This window comes from Ammospiza caudacuta, chromosome 4 (genome assembly GCF_027887145.1).
Source record: "Ammospiza caudacuta isolate bAmmCau1 chromosome 4, bAmmCau1.pri, whole genome shotgun sequence".
Lineage (NCBI taxonomy): Eukaryota > Metazoa > Chordata > Aves > Passeriformes > Passerellidae > Ammospiza > Ammospiza caudacuta.
Genome location: NC_080596.1, coordinates 17,955,028 through 17,969,610, shown reverse-complemented (window position 1 = coordinate 17,969,610; position 14,583 = coordinate 17,955,028).

Here is a 14,583-nt window from a genome sequence, read left to right as displayed (position 1 = left end):
TGAAACACGACATTGCACTTGTCCGAACACATGGCATTTTAATCACTGATTATGCCAGCAATGTTCAAGGTCATATCAGGCCTTGTTCAAGTCTTAGAGCAGCCTTTCCACTGCTGAATTTACACCTCTACCACAACAGCATTAGTGGGACCCTTTGTAAAGGCCTAAAATGGGAGACACAGTTTTCAGCTTACCACAGCTCAGGCACTGAGGTCACTGTGTAAGGCAACAAAATGGGACTTGAGGCACTTCATTTTCCAGTCAGGAAGTTCTCTGCCTTGGTAGCAAACTTCCCTGGGACTTGAGCTGCATCATGCTGGTATCCTCCCAATGTCTTTCCCTGATCTGGGATATCGAGTTACATCTGGAGATAAAAAACCATCCAAAATCCACCATCTCTGCCACATCTAGCACAGAATCTGGATTTAATGCTAAATCTAAATATAATGCAGAGTCTTTCCAGCTTACTGGCATCATGTTGTGGCAATATTTTGAACATAGTGAGAATCTTCTGAGTTTTGTGTGCATAGAAATTATTTCCTGCTTCCTGACTCACAGCATGAGGAAATTTAATTATATTACTTGAACACGTAATTTAGATTTTAAAGCCTCAGCACTAAGGTGTGAGCTCACAGCTTCTGCCAGTGAACAAAACCACTCATGGGTCATGCAAGTTCCTCTCCCCAGTGGCACCACATCAGCACAGCCTGGAATTTCATGGAGAGCCTGGACACTGCTGACAGCTTGCCAGACACAGAGGCTTGGGCAGATGGCTCTGAGATGGAGCAGGAGTCAGGGTCACAGCATTGCTTGGGGTGCATTTAAATTGAATTGTCTATTGGCTTCCTGACAAAGGCTGGTTTTCTCCTTGGATTACTCAAGCACAAAGAAATATACTCTGTAGGGACCTAGAGGAGAGGAAATCTGTGAGCTAGGATTGCATTAGGAGAAATTGCTGCCTCAAGAGTGTGTCCTCAAGACACTGTCTCAGGAAAGTAATTTAAGGGCTGTAGAAAGCTCTCTCTGTGTAAAGTATCTGCTTATTTGGGCTACTACCAACCCAGTGTTCTGCACTGGTAATTCTGTAGTGGATGAAATGTACCACACTGTCAATTAATAGAAATTATTATCACATGGTTTATAACAGCAGCATGTGCAGGAATATAAATTTTTTTCAAATGTAAGTTTTCAGGAGAAAGCTTATCTTGTGCCCATCACTGTCAAATTTTCAGGAAATTGCTGTGATAGTTCCCAATCTATGTAATTTTATGTAATTATTATCAAAATGAGACTCAGTATTAGGTACACATTTTACCTCAACAGTGAAGAATGCACATAGCTATAAACTGTGTGCCTGGTTTTCTGTTTCTGGTTGGGTTGGTTTTTTTTCCCCCTGGCTTCTGTGACATAAAAACTTTAAAAAAATAGATAAAATTGTAAAAAAACCCCCAAAGATCTACTGCCCTGATAGAAACCCAAACAAACAAACAAAAAACCACAAACAAAACCTCCAACAAAACAACGTAGTTGAAAGCAGCTATCAGTTACTAACAGTAACTGATAATTAGTAGCATTTCAGCCATTTTGGCTTTGAAAGTCATTTTGAGCACAGAAGTCTGCTAACATTCATGCAGATGTCTCAAAAGATAGCAAATAATTGAAAATTGTTCTAAGTAGGTGAAGACAATGAGATTTATTAAAAGGACATGGGGTACAATATTAATGGTAACTCTGATAATCTCTGCCATATTCAGTGCCTTAGTGGTATTAAATGCTCTTAGCTTTTCCCTGTTCACAAAGGTCTCGCTTCACAAATAATATGTATTTATTTATGTCTTTTCATGTTTGGCAGCAGGATTTTCAGGATTTTCCCCATGCTACCAAGTATAATACCCTTTGGTAGAATAAAATTCCCTTCCTGGAGCAGATTTCCAGCAGAACATCAAATATAAACTTACAGCAGTGCAGGAAAGCCTCTCCAGGCAGGCAAAAGAACATTGCAGCAGCTTGTCCATGTGATCCTCCTCGTTTCTGTAACTGAGCACATTCATCATCCTGACAGCCACGCTTGAGAGGAGATCTATGGTTTCTCTCTCAGCCACATATCTCTGGAGCATGGGGAATCATAGAATGGTTTGGGTTGCAGGGGACTTTCTAAGGTCACCTTGTTGAATCCTCCTGTTAGGTTGCTCAGAGACTTGTCCAGCCTGACCTTGAACGTTTCCAGGGATGGGGCATTTACCACCTCTCTGGGCAACCTGTTCCACTGTTTCACCACCCTCATTGTAAAAATTTTTCCTTATATCTGCCTTATATCTTAGTCTGAATCTATCCTCTTTTGGTTTAAAACCATTTATAGCCAAATTTGTCCCATAGCAACAGGCCCTGTTAAAAGGTCTGTGTATATGACAGCACACAGTTCTCTTCTGCTTTCTAGGCTATTACTGACATATGGAATTCATGTGCACCTTTAGCCTGGTGGCTGCTCCAGTAAAAAAAAACATCTCCCATCAACTTTATTCAGGGTATTTCTACAGATGAAGATCTCAAAGAAAGCAAGGAAGGGCCCATATGTCCCTATTTGCACAGTGAGTATACCAAAATACAGAACTGGAGATGAAACTTTCACATAATCCCAGAGGGAGGGCTTAAGCCATGTTTTCATTAGAAACCCAGAAAAGAATTCATGGGCATGCTCAACTGATACAAAAAACAGTTCAGGGGAGGCTGGCTGTGCTGTGATCAGGATCTTAATTTCCCTTGAAAATGTGCTTTTCTTGAAACTGAACTTTGTAAAATTGTACTCATTTGGCAAAACACTGCCTGAGAGTGAAAGAATTTTTACAATAATGCAACATGCCACTTTTCATAAGAGCTTAGTTTTAGGTGTTTTATTTAGCAATTTCCTATGGTATAAAGGAATACAGAGTGTTTAAATTGATTTGGTTTCAAGGTCATTTTTCTGTTTAGCATGAAACTTAATTTGGAAATCTGAAAAACCCCAGACAATCAGACTTTGCATTCTCTACCTCGTTCCTCCTCAGATGATTTGTGTTATATTTTTCTAGGCTGCTTGCTTTCTTTACATTGATTGGTGAAAATGAGAATTTATAGAAATTGCTCATGTCATGGTTGATAGAAATCACCGTGTATGAGGTGCTTAAAAGCCTTTGAAAAAATCTGACTGCAAGTCTCTATGGTATAATGTGGAGATGCATGTAGATAAGGTTAATGAACACAAGTTGGGCAGAGAGAAAAACATAATTAGGCTGTTTCTGATGTTTATCAGGGAGGAAGGAGCCATGAATGAAAAGCAGGCATTTAATCAGGGTGGAGAGACGTGCTCATGGCTGTAGCTCGCTGTGAGCAGACCTTGCCCTGCTCCTTTAGGAAGCTGTTTGTCCTTCAGGAGTCAGGAAGGAGCAGTGGGAAGGCGCAGGGACAGGAGGCACTTGTGGAGCGCACCTCAGCTCCCTGGCTGCTGTGCCAGCACTCAGCAGCAGGGCTGGCACAGGGCAAGAAATGGAAACAGAGGGTTAGATGTGCCTGACAGTCCCATGAATGCCCCCCTCTCCCCCAGAGCTTGGGAAGAGGACACAGGAGCTGAAGCACCATCATGAACAGTTGTCCTTTTTTGATTGCTGATGGCAACACTGGTAGTCAGCAGAAGCAGAATGTTGGGTATGCTGGTGTCCCCACTTGGCACCACACTGTGCTGTTGTCACAGCCCCTAGCCAGGTAATCACTGGCTTTGACTCCATGATGCACAGGAGGCTGAACAATCTCTCTATTCACTAAGAAACCCCTTGCCCTCACAGTCACAATACAGGTGGATCCAATCGGTCCTCCAATCCAAACACCATCACCACTGGCCAATCAAGAACCCACTCTCTGGTAAACAAATCTCCATAACATATTCCACATGTTCACAACAACAGCTGCAGCAAATTAAGATAATAATTGCTTATCATTCTTTTCTCTGATCTTCTCACAACCTTCTGCAGGACAATGCCTGGGAAAGTTGTGCTTCTCTCCGTGGCCAGAGAGCTGCTGCTGCCACACTGTGCCACCCAGACTTTATGTCACGATTTTTAGGGAATTTTTTTTCAAAAAAATGTAGGGAGAAGGGAAAAAAGACCATAAAAGTTTTCTTCCACTCTGAAAACATCCATCCATCTTGTCATCCTGGGGCAGTCCATAACACCCCAAGAACAGAATGGCAGATTCAGGGTCTTGAAAGGACTCAGTGCCGAGCAGAAGAGTGCACTGCAGACTAAATCAGTGTAAGTCTCTGACCCAGTGCACAGAAGCCAAGCTTGACAGCTTTTTTAGTATGACAGTAACTGAGCATGGACAGTTTTCCCAGAGGGGTTGTGGAGTCTCCACCACTGGAGATTCTCAAAAGCCATCTGGATCTGATCCCAGGCTGCCTGCTTAGCAGGAAGGATTGGATCAGATGACCTCCATGTGTCCCTTATAGCCTCAGCCACTCTGTGATTTGTTGCTCAATGAGATTATTACTGCTATTGTTGTGTCCACTTGCTGTTTCTCTGTAGATAGCACAGCAGAATCTCCTTCTTCCAGCCTCTGGGCTGTCTGCTTTATCTGAAGCTGCTCCTAAGGCACAGAGAACCTCTGGCTGAGTAAAGTTGTCAAGAAACCATGACCTCAAAGGCAGCTTATGGCTAATATCATAATACTGCACTTGATCTAACAGCCTCCTTACTCAGGGGGAAGGAGATAGCATTTTCAATGTGTTTTCACTGAGTATCTATACAGGGTGGCCCAGAGATGGAGACAGGGCTTGGCTGCTTATTTCCATCACCATAAGCTGGAAACAAAACTAGCCTGAGGTGCCTCACACAGATATTATGAAATTGTTATTCACCCTTCAGTGTGAGGCATCTGTTTTTAACTACAAAATAATGACAAGCAATAAATTCAAGCAATTTTACATCCTTTAGTTCCAGTTCTAGGTTTATATCACCTTAACAACAGCTGTAATGAGTTTTGCCTTCTTGGTCATGCTCAATTTGATAGATGGATGGAAAAAAAGTCTGAGCCCTGGAAATGCACATTCACACCACACAACCACTGTTCATGGGAGCACATCCTGGTGGTGCCAAACGTAGGTGTGTGTTGACTCACAGCATTTGGGCAGTTCCAGTGCTGCCAACAGATGCCTCATCTTAGCAAGTGAGCAGAGGGTGCACTGAGCATCACTCTGGCAGTGTTTCATAACCAAGATTCCCCTGAGATGTCAGGAAGCACTGAGCAGTTTAGGCCATCTCATACTGGTAGGTGGAGGTAGACATTGAGGTTGAAAACCAGCCCGTTCCCCCAGGTCCTTTCCCTTTGCCCATTTTCATGAACTGCAAACTTCAATTTAAATGTTTAACTCTTCATCCCCTCAGATATACCTAGAGCAGATTCAGGAGCTGCCACAGCACATGCAGCCTTGAACACACAGGCAATAAACATCTGGAAAATGTGTGCAAGCATCACTGCACAGCTCTAGATTCACAATATTCTTCCCCCTCACAGAGACCTGCAAGGCTGAGCCTCATCTGGACAGGGCAGGGGCAAGTGCATCCTTTCCAGGAAAGTACATTAGATCAGTAGTGAGGAGGGCAGCAGGAAGATGGATACACTGCACTCTCCCAGCTTTCTGTGGGGTTAGGCACTGAGAGAGGGATGGCAAAAAGATGTCCCTGTTCAGATAATGCACTTTCAAAAGGCTGTACCAAATACTTACACTTCTTTTTTTATTCTTCCCAGATACAGCTTGTTTCCTTGAAGACAGCATGGCTCAATTCAGTCCAGGTGTATTTACAGTGGCTTCTCTTGCAACCTCCTTGTAACCAGGCTAAAATTGTTCTTTTGTTCCACATTTTCTTTTTCCTAACCAGCCACAGCAGCATTGTCCTGGCTTTTAACACTTGTAGCAAACCAGCAATTGCTGACTGAAGTGCTTTTGTTGTCCATTTGCAAGGCATGACCTTCCTTTTCTCTCGGCACAAGTCTTCAGATGGAAATGAAATCTTTCACAGTTGAGTGGCTTTCAATACACAAGCAAAGGCCGAGTGAAAAAACTTAGCACTGCTATTAAAGCTGCTCTCTGTAAACAATTACTTGCCTTAATAGGGATTAATATAAGAAATAAGCATTGAAAGAGAGTGAAATCACTGCAAAGCCTTTCGTGCAGCTGTAATTTCTTCCTGCAAATAGATCTGTGAAGCCACTGACTGAGTCAGGCATTCTCCATCAACAGAGTGATTGCAGAAACAAACTACACTGGTATCCATGGGAAGAAAACCTGTTTGTTTATTTGTTGTTAATTATGAACACTGCAAATACGTGCAGACATACAGAAAGCATATGCTGCAAGGAGTTTGTTGGCTTTTTAGCAATAGAAAGTTTACATAAGACTTCAACTAAAGGACAAACTAGTGTGTGCAGAACACTAGAACAAATAAGAACAAGCTAGGTAGTAACTTTTATTTGGTGAATTTTAATGCACAGTCAGTTCATTAGGAGCCACAGCAATAGAGAACCAACTAGTCAGAGATGCCCTAGCATAATCAGCTAGATTAAATGCAACCTTTTGAACCACTAATAAGATTAGATGTCAGTGAGCTAATCAATGCAATATTGTGATTACATGGAGTTAAAATAGATTTTTTAGAATAGAAATCAGGCCAGTCATTTACATGGAATTAATAGCCCACCTTTCCTTGTTTTTACATTTCTTAAAATTCAAGCTCAGTGCTAATAGCTTTACAAAATCCTTTTTTGTTATGTTCTGTCTATTTGCCATTCACTGGAAAGATCTTGTTCAACCAAGTGAAGTGATTAGTGAAAATCTCATGCTTTGTTGTAATGTGTGGAAAAGGGACAACATCTGGGGAGATGCTTGTCTCATTTTGCTAAGGGACACCAGTCACACAAAGATGCTAATAACTGAGCAGCACAGACAAAGACTTCTTCAAATGCTGAGTGTGGACCCTGCAATCTAAATCCATGATCTGGTGGCAGTGCTGGCCTGCTCTGTTCCAGAGTCACCTGTGTCTCACCTGTCTCCAGACAGAGGCTGTCCACATTCCTCAGCTTCTCCATGCAGATCAAGAAGTAGCTCTGAGCTTAGAGATGGCTCTGGAATCAACCAGCATGTCCCACTGAGCTGTGTGGCTTCCCTGAAGAACATGCATGTGACCAATTGTGGCACTGCCACCACATAAGCCACCCATGCCACCTGCTATGGGAGCATCTCAGTGTGCTGAGCACCTGGAATCCACAAACACAGTCCCTGTCATGCAGCACCAATACTTAGCAATAATTGTTAGCTTATGGATAGCAGCTCATTGGGACAATCATAAAGGCCCACACACATCATCCCCAAACCTGCTCCTTTTTTCCTTTTTACCTCTCCAGCCAGGCTGTCTTCTGACTTGGTGTTGTTTTTGTGGGTTTTTTATTGTTGGTTTTTTCTTTGTCTTTTTTTTTTTTTTTTTTTTTTTGGTAAAATCTTATCTCCCTCAGTTTAAATAGTAATTTTTTTTTGGTGGTAGGAATCAAATACTGTGATCTTGTCACTGTCATATTTTCTGAAAAATCCCTTTGCCAGGATTTCTTCTCCTGGGAAGATGAGACGCCTCAGAGAAAAAAACCAATATTGTCTCATTTGCTTCTCCCTGTTTTGCTGCTTTGGAATGTGGCTGGAGAATGTTTATCCAACAGGTGAATGTTTGATTGGTTTCATGTGAGTTGTTTTTATTTAATGACCAATCACCATCAGCTGTGTCAGACTCTGTGGAGTCAGTCACGAGTTTTTCATTATCATTCTTTTTAGCCTTCGGGAAGTATCCTTTCTCTATTCTTTAGTATAGTTTTAGTATAGCATTATTTCATATAATATCATAAAATAATAAATTAGCCTTCTAAGTACATGGAGTCAGATTCCCTCATCTCTCACCTCGTCCTGAGGATCCCTGCAAACACAACATGCTCTAAGTGTAAGTTAGATGAAAACTGTTCCACTTTCTCATCTCTTAAAAAAACCATGTATCTTGCTTCAATCTGCCATATACCACTGCTCAAGGCTTTTTCTCTGTCAGATTTCAGAATTCTGTGCATTCTGAGGTGAGATGACGACAGGATGCAATGTTTATGCCATTTATTTTTTCATGTTTCTCCTTAATAAAGCTATTAATTGCTTTTTGATGGTCATGGTATTTATGGCATTTTGATTCAGTGGTCATTTAAAATAAAAAATTAAATCTTTGACACCTTGAGCCAGAGCTCTGGGATGGAGAATATCCTATTTCCCTCCCTTTTAACCTGTAGAATCTTTTTTACCCAATTCAATGCTCAACTATTTATGCTCAACTATTAGGTCAGAGAAGCCTCTGCTGCAATCTTCATTGATGCCAACTGTACTAAATTTAATCCATCTCTTTATACTGTCCCCTTTCTTTTTTTTCCTCTCTGAGACTCTTCCAATTTCCTTTGCATGGCTAATATCTGCCTCAGCAGCAGCAACTTTTACTTTATCATTATTCTATAATCTCCTAATATCCTTTTTAATATCCCCCTAGTGCAAGCTTTATTATCCTTTTTTACTAAAATAAATAGCAATCAGAATATTATTATTATTAAATTTTATAAAGATCATACATTTATAAATTCTGTAAAGAGAATAAGCAGACAGATGCAATTGAAATAAAAGGTAAATGCCAGGTTAGTGTGACATTCTTGCTGTCATCAGCCTGGTTTTTTCCAAATGACCAATTTCCTTCAACCAAGAGTTCAGGTCAGGAATCCTCTCCCCATACAGGGATGGCTAAGGATTTTGTATTGTTCCTCAAAGCAGAAAGGTTGGAATGGCTTTCTTTGCCCTCCTCGACATGCATTTAAGTATAGGTCAAACAAAAGTAGTTACAGGGTTTTGTGGTAAATCACAGAATCTCAATATGCACTGAGCAAAATTCACACTTTTCCATCTAGAGCAGCTTCATGGTGGAATAAAACACTGTCTGCAAAAGGCATATTCAGATAATTTTGTTGTTGTCTTGTGAACTATTTGTAATAACTGCAGAGGAAAATAGCACATTTACAGAAAATAATGGTATTACATTGATGCTGTCAAAAGAGCCACAAAAGGTCTGACAAAGGTTGAATAAGCCATTGGAATGCAATTTTTCTTTTATGTTACCTGTTCAAAATGCAGATTTCACCTGGTTAGTTTTACATTTGTGACACACATTCTGCCTGGAAATGTAATTTGCTTAAGAGGTAGTTAACTTTGTAAAAACCAGAAATTTACACAGAAGTCTCTGAGTGAAATGGATCTATTTACATGATCTATTTACTTCCAAATATGGACTTATTTTTTATTTTGCATTTTAGGTAGTTCTCATGTCTGTTCAAAACTGATTTAAAGACTCCCCTTATTTCTTTTTAATGTATTTTTCCCCAGACATTTATTTTAAGGTAGTAGGACCTCTATAACCTTATTGCTTAATCAAATCACATAAAAAAAATTAGAAAAGAAAAGAAAAGAAAGAAAATGCCTAAGTTTTCCTGCATTTTCTTCTGGTTTTCAAGCAATGAAAAAAAAAAACCCCAATAACTCATTCCTGTTGATCCAAGTACAATCCATGATGAGAAGGCACAGCTTGAGTACAGGACCATATCAGTAATTTTGGAAGCACGATATGCAGAAAACCAAGGAGGGTCTGAGTCCATACCCCAGTCTGTCTGCTCTTAATTTGAGCCATGCAGAGTTTTGTCACTTGTCATTGTCAGACCTGGCAGCCCAAATGCACTTATACCAAATTACAGCTTCGAAAAGACTCGAGGGACCTGCTGTGGAGTAGTCTGGCCATGGTACAAACACAGAGAGGGCAACAAGCACTGGTACTGAATCAGCTTGCTATTTTGTTTCCTGCTTCTGAACAATGGAAAGCAATCAAGAAAGCTCTTCTGGTTTTCTATGGATGTAAAATGAATCCAGTATCACATCAGAAAAGACACCATCAGCTCCAGCAGTATCACAAGTTTGTCATCAGCACATCTGGCTAGCAGGTGAGTACAGGAATGATGGTGAAGCAGAGGACAATAGTTTTCTACAAAGAAATAGCAACTATTTCTAGTTATACCCATATCTTTTTGTTTCACTGCAGTCTTTTGAGCAAGTATTTGGAAATTTGCTTTTCTCAAAATGATGCAGAAGAAGCAGATCACTTCTTCAAAGATGAATAAGAACAGTTCTTCACAATTCTGCATCTACTAATTTTATGAAGAATGATTTATATATCAACAAATTTCTTCCTTTTCCTTTTATGTTTTTAAGCAGGTCACAAAGAAATCATGTTAGAAGGTCTAGCCAAATTTATCAGCTGCACATTGCCTCATACCATTCTGTTCAGACATTTTTGTTTTCTTTTCTCTTCTGTTCTTACTTCCCTTCCACTTCTCTCTCACTGCATAGAAATTTTCTTTCTTAGTGTTTTTGCTGTATTTTTGCTTGAAATTTTACATGCCTGCAAGCAGCCTATGAGCAAAAAAATTGAAAGAGCATAGCTTATGTAGCTAGCAAAATGAAACCTAGAAGAGGGTAGGATTTCTCCTCAGGAATATTGCAGAATTGTAGCTGCTACAAATGGAGAATGCTGTTTAAACTACTGGACTGTACTGGCAGCAAATCAATCAGGCACCAACCAGTTATAAATTAATTTCACTTGGATGTTTTGAGGGTTCAGTGCTGAGTCTGAGCTTCTAGAATTGTCTTCCAACAGAACATGAGGATAATTCACCAGAGTGGTATTAAAACAGTGTTTATTACTGCTATAGTAAAAGGTTCATCCTGGAGAGTTGTAATACCGAATGACTGGAAATCCTCTCCAGATCTATTAGCTCACATTACCAGCTGCCCAGCTCCTTTTCCTGTGCTGAAAATTCCTATGATTCTACACGAAAATTCATGTACTCAAAGAGAAAAGACAAATAAAAGCCTCCACACCCTGTGCAGCCAAGAACTGGCCACAAGCACCAGCCGCCTCAGTCACAAGGTGGAACTGCTGGTAACTCTCCAATGTAGCAGCACTTTGTTCTCCCTAGGTCTGCTTTTCAATAAATAAAATGCATGAATTACACTAAAATGGCACAAACAGTAACACAGGTTTTGTAATGCTGCTCTTGTTACCTCACAAATTCCTCTCTCTTTTTGTGAGGCTCAGAACATCTGTGAGTCAGTCACTTACAGAAGGTAATTAGCTCTTGATTAACACTTACACCTGATTTTATATAATTTCACATTTTCTAGTTTTCCCAGCTTAGCCTGCTCTGGTTCTTTCTGTACTGAATGAACAGCTTTGTCTTACCCTGTGCTCCTCCCAAGGGAAGCATTCTGGTGCTGCTCTGCAGCCTGGTTCTCAGACACTTGCTGACTCTTGCAGGGCTGGATTTCTCCATGTACACAAACAAACAAATGCAGTTTTTCTAAAATATTTCCAATGACCTTCAAACTAAGGCAAGAACACCCCAAAGCTATCAAGTAGGGGCTTGACTGAACATGCATGAGCCAGCTGATGTGGTACTTAATGGTGACTAACCCAGCATGAAGCAGGTATGAGTTCAGAGCTACACCTGAACTCATCTGATGGATGTTTCTTTTTTGTTCCACATCCACCAGCCCAGCACTCTTTTGGCTTCTTACATGTCACACCTGTGTGTGAAGTAAAAAGCTCTTGGAAAGTCCCCATCTTTGAAAATACACCCTCCCTCAGAAGAAAGAGAGTGATTTTCTCTCTTTAGCATCAACCACTTTATCTGGCAGCAGTTGAATATGTATTTAATTTTTCATTAAAGTTCTATTACCTTTGGAAATCTGTAAAGCTCCTGAACAGGTTGTTTTGAAGACAATTGAAGGTCATATATTTTGGTTGGTGGCTGGAACATGCTGGAAGAATCAAGTGTCAAATCAGGCTCTGAAACATAAACTTAGTTTGAATTTTGCTTTTTACTGAGAACATACGTTTGGGGAGATGCCCTGAGGCCAAATCATGCCTTATCTTTGGATTTGCATGCTTTTATATATTCAGACAATTAAACCATAAACTCTCAAGGTAACAGGAAAATCATCACTATTGGACTAAAATATTAAATATCAGTCTTGGTAAGTTGGTAGCTGATACAGCTCAAGCTTAGTCTTATGTGGGTACACCTAGTTCTGCCCATTGTCTCACTGTATTTGTGTGTGCTTTATTTTCCATTCCATTTATTTTCCACGATGCCCACCAACTTTTACAGGAGTTGCCACTGTTATTAATAGGTGGGTGATGAAAAATTGTGTAACTCTGTCACTTTACCCTTCACAAATGGAGCTAATAAATGCTGATCTCCTAAGTCCTGTCCCTATTCACTGGCTCAAGGTAAACAGCCTTTTCCTTTCACACTTTTTGTCAAAGCCTTTCTGACATGCTGCACACACAAAGTATTTTGCTGCCTTTCTTGAAACAAGAAAATCTTTGCTGCAAAGTTAGAATGACCTTGATTTTTTTTTTCCCTGCTAAGATTACACTCCCTGCAGATACTGCTTCCCTTTGAATGGTTTGCTCTGACTTCTGAAGTGATTTTACAAGGTCTTCTTTATCTCTTCATCCCAGACTAATTCATTATAAATGTCTACAGCCTGTCTAGACCTTGTCAGTGCTCGTACTGCAGTGCCTGTCCCAGGTGCTGCCACTGCAGTTTGCTGCGTGTCAGGCAGCTGTTTCACACCCTCCACACCCCTGGCAATCTCTCTGCAGTGATCTGCTGAATATTGCTGACCACCAGGTTAGACTGGCTCCAGTTAATGCCAGCCATTTTTTGCTTGGCTCATTGCTGATACTTATTACAAGGTAACAAGGATTATCATTAGCAGAAACCTTTGCTCTGGTCACAATGTCATACAGTAAAACCTCCCTAGCACTGTTTTTCCTTCCATACTGGAAATCTCTCCGGTTGGACAGATGAGGTGGTGAGCACCCTTTAAAAGTGACACCTTAAAGAGCTGTCTGAAAACATGTACTTCTATAGTCTAGCAAGAAAAATTGCCTGCTTATCTAAACGAAGATATAAGCTTTTATCCCATCAGTACATGTGACTTTTCTTTTTTTTGTGGCGGATAGACATCAACCCATTCATATTTACAGTACCTCTGTGTTAATGACACAGTTAATGTCACAGCTTTCCTGCAAATATTTCAAAGTTCTTGACATCAGAGCAGACCAATGTCTGTGTCACCTCCTTCTCTTCAATGAGGAAATGTCCACGTAACCCTGTCCTAAACATTACAGCAAGAGAAACGAGTCAAGATTTCATGGCCTTGAGAGGCAGCTGCCAAAAGCAAATGATGGTGTGTACAAACCTGTTCCCATTTCAATGGCACTGGCAGGCAAAGCCAAACCTCCCAAGGATCCTGCTTCTCTGTGTGCTGACAAAGACTGTAACACAATCAACAGTGATGGCACGTCACCCAGTCTGGTTGCTTTACTCAAGGTTACCCCCCAAAGTAAGGGAAACATTGCAAATTTCAGATGCCTTAACAGCACTGACAGCCTGAGTTGTGTTTTCCAAAGGAGAGGGAATCAAGCTGGGCAGTGCAGCGACTCAAAACCATTTTCAGATGAGTAGCCTTTGGCTGTACTTCAGATGACACATGCAGGTTACTGAAGCAAGCACAGCCACCAGAAGAGGCAATCCTGCCCTTCTCCCCCGTTGTTTGTTTCCACATTGCTTCCTTGTGCTAACACAAGCTTTTCTGTGAATATTCTGCAGTACTGAGAAGACTGAAAAAGAAATCTTTTCATTTGGTTTTGGCAAGGCTATTTTGCAGCTCCCAGAGTCTCACCTATCACCTGACTGCACAAAGATTTGTGCTAGCCCAAAGACGAGGCAGGTTTGAGGCCACAGAAACTACAGCCTTCCTAGCTGGAGTAATCTGCACAGACTTTCAAAAGCCAGATAATCCACCAGCTGTACGGTATCAGCAGTGCTGTTTCTCCAGGTGAGGGTTGCAGGCCCTGTTCCAAGACCTGTGCCCCACCATGACACAGCCATGCAAGACCTTTGGTCCTTCCAGAAGAAAACTACCATGAGTAAGTGCTGTGCCAACAGCAAAACAGCCAGAGCCATGGGTCTGTGAACAGCTCAAATGACAGCTTCTTTACACATTAAAATGAGATTTTTCTAAGATGTGTGTATTTTCACAGAGTAGTCCTAATTGCTTTTTATGCAGGTTGGTGTTTCTGTTCTTGAGACTTTACCTGGTAGGAGGCCCTTTTAGGAGAAAAGAGAAAAAAAAGAAAAACAAAAGGAATTTTTTAGTCTCATTGCTGAACAGCTATTTCATATGTCTTTTTCCATTCCTTGGTGCTCCAGCAGTAAGAGAGCAAAACCCAATTACACCTGAAGTAAAGCTATGAAATCAAAACAACTGAGAAAGCAAAATAGAGAACAGCAAGTGGTGCAGGACAGCATATCTGGTTCTGCCCAGGGAACACAAGTACCCTGCCACTGTGTTAGTTAGGCTCATGATGA